Source organism: Pelmatolapia mariae, linkage group LG8 (assembly GCF_036321145.2).
Source record: "Pelmatolapia mariae isolate MD_Pm_ZW linkage group LG8, Pm_UMD_F_2, whole genome shotgun sequence".
Lineage (NCBI taxonomy): Eukaryota > Metazoa > Chordata > Actinopteri > Cichliformes > Cichlidae > Pelmatolapia > Pelmatolapia mariae.
In genome coordinates, this window is record NC_086234.1 from 29,184,789 (window position 1) to 29,187,215 (window position 2,427).

At 45.2% G+C, this 2,427-nt stretch overlaps 1 pseudogene; it reads right to left on the bottom strand.

Annotated features, from left to right (window-relative positions):
- Positions 1 to 271: 271 nt before the first annotated feature.
- On the bottom strand, positions 272 to 1,451 carry LOC134633008 (cerebellar degeneration-related protein 2-like; annotated as a pseudogene).
- Between the last annotated feature and the right edge of the window lie 976 nt (positions 1,452 to 2,427).

Below are 2,427 nucleotides of genomic sequence, written 5' to 3' on the forward strand. Positions count from 1 at the left end.
GGGTTGTTCACAACCCCCCCAGTGCAATCGCTTTGAGGTAAAGCGATTGCACAGTAGAGACGGTGGCGTCAGGCACTGGTGTTTCTGTGCAAAACGAGGCACAGCTGCAACGTGAGCTGGTGGTGTTAGCCTTTGTGTTCCTGCGTTGCCCTTATCTGTTAAGCTGTTTGTACGGTAATCACAGTTTCTGGGCAGATTAGTCTTTCAAAGAGTTGTTCCAAAACAGGAAGATGGTTATTAGTCTTTCATTATGTTCTTGTTTTTTCCCCCTTTAACTTTTTACAAGTGTTTAATTAGGCAGAGCTTTCCCAGCTGAGTGTTTCCCCCGGTTTTCAATCAGGTCTTCCTTGGTTTTCTGGATGCGGGAGAAAATTTCCCTGAAGAGTTCCTTGGACTCCGGCTGGTGAAAGTCATCCTCAAAGTCCTCCCTGTCTGTCAGAGGAGGGAATGTGGTGGCGATGAGGGATGCAGTCTGCACTGACTTGTGGCTCAGTTTGTCCTGCTCGTCTTCCTCAGATTGGCAGCGCCGAAGCAGCTCGTCGGACTTCACCTGCAAGGCGCTGTACTGGGCGTCAACCTCGTTGAGCAGCGAGATCCCGCGATATTTCACTACCTCGGCCCGGCGCACGCAGGAGCACTCGTGGCATAGACCCTGTCAGGAGAGTCTGGCATCTGCGTCGCCTTCATCAGCCGCTCACTTCTCCAGCGCTTCGGGACCGTGGGGCTTTTAGGCAAAGATGCCTCTCCGTCATTCTCCTCCTCTGGGTTGAGGAACACTGTGTGCAGCAGCAGGCCGTGGAGGACGTCTGGCCTGTTGCATCTTGTAGAGGATTCTGATTTCCAGAGCTGATGAAGCTCCTCCGCCTCGCGCTCCAGCTCAGACAGTCTGGCCTGATGAAGATAGACAGTTGGACAAACTGTTAGACTGGCGACCTGTCCAGGGTGCTACGTGCCACCCGTGACCTTAAATTGGATTAGTGATCAAGAAAGTGGATGGATGCAAGTCGGAAACAAATTTAAGAACAGAAGTGATAAAGAGCGAGAGATACTGGTGTCAGTCTTACCTGACATCCTGCCATCCTGGCCAGCTGCTGCTCTAGCTCTGCATTTTCTCTGGCGAGCAGCTCAGCCTCTCGCTCTGCTTCCTCCCTCTGAGCACGCTCAGTGGCAAACTGTGTCTGAAGAGCATGGAGGGACTGCCGCAGCGAGTCCTGCTCCTCTTCCTGCCACGATGTGGTAGAAGGCTCAATATCCTTTGAGGGTTTGTCAGGATCGTAGTCGTACCTGCACAAACAGGTGCATTTTAGACCCCGATTTCCATATACAGTATTTAAATAAAAGAACTGATGTCTGGATACTAAATATGAAGCTACAGCCAGCAGATGGTTGGCTACAGTCCTGACCAAAGCAGTGACTCCCAGGAGAGCACCCTGTTGGCTGATAGAGACCATGTGTTATGGCTAAAAGCTCCACAGGAACCCGGTGAAAGAATCTCTAATGGAGATTTTTTGTGACCGTTTAAGCGTTTTGACGATTTAATAATGTCAATAATATACACTATACACCAAATTGTTCCTTTTGCCACTATCGTGGCCAGTTTTGACCAACTGAAACCCATTATAACCACCTTTTTTGATTCTTTGCTACTGACAGTACTAAATCATGCAATTTAGGTAAAATTGGTTTCATTCTAAACTCAACACATGAAAATTTTAGTTTTTAATGGTTTTTATTTTACCAAATTACATCATTTACCCATTTTTGGCCAAACAAGCAATTTAATGTAACATTCCTAGTTTCTAGTAGCGGCCTTTGACGGCTTACCACACTCCAATGGACCAAAAGAATGAAACAATTTTGACATCGGTTTGATCTTAAGGATTATTGAGATTTGAATTTATAATCTGAATACGTATTTGCTGGCCACATTACTTTATAGAAGAAAAGGTCTAACTCTGGGCCTAAAAGGTCTTGACAGGAAACACAGGCTTGTGCAGAGTATGCTTTGCAAAAGTGAAACTGAAAGCAGAGTTAGATTGTAAGGTGTTTTGAGCAGGCTGTTTTATTATGCATTTATATCTTTGATTAAGCTTTGATTAGGTTTTAAGCAGTTGTAGTAGATTGAAACATTTGTTTTATATATTTTATATATTTTACATATAAGTCAAGATCAGTACACACAGGATGGCCTTAGCCTGGGTGCCTAAGCTGAGGTCAATCAAAGTGCAGCGTAAGGATCACACATGCACAGACATACACACACATACAGACACGTATAGTTAGAGAGGTCAAATAAGGTGCAAGCAGAGGCTGACACATACACACACACACACACACATATTAGATAGACTCATTTAGTTAGGTAACAGTTGATCATGCTTTGCTTGCAACTGCAAAATTGTGCCTGCATATGTAAAAGTTTGTGCA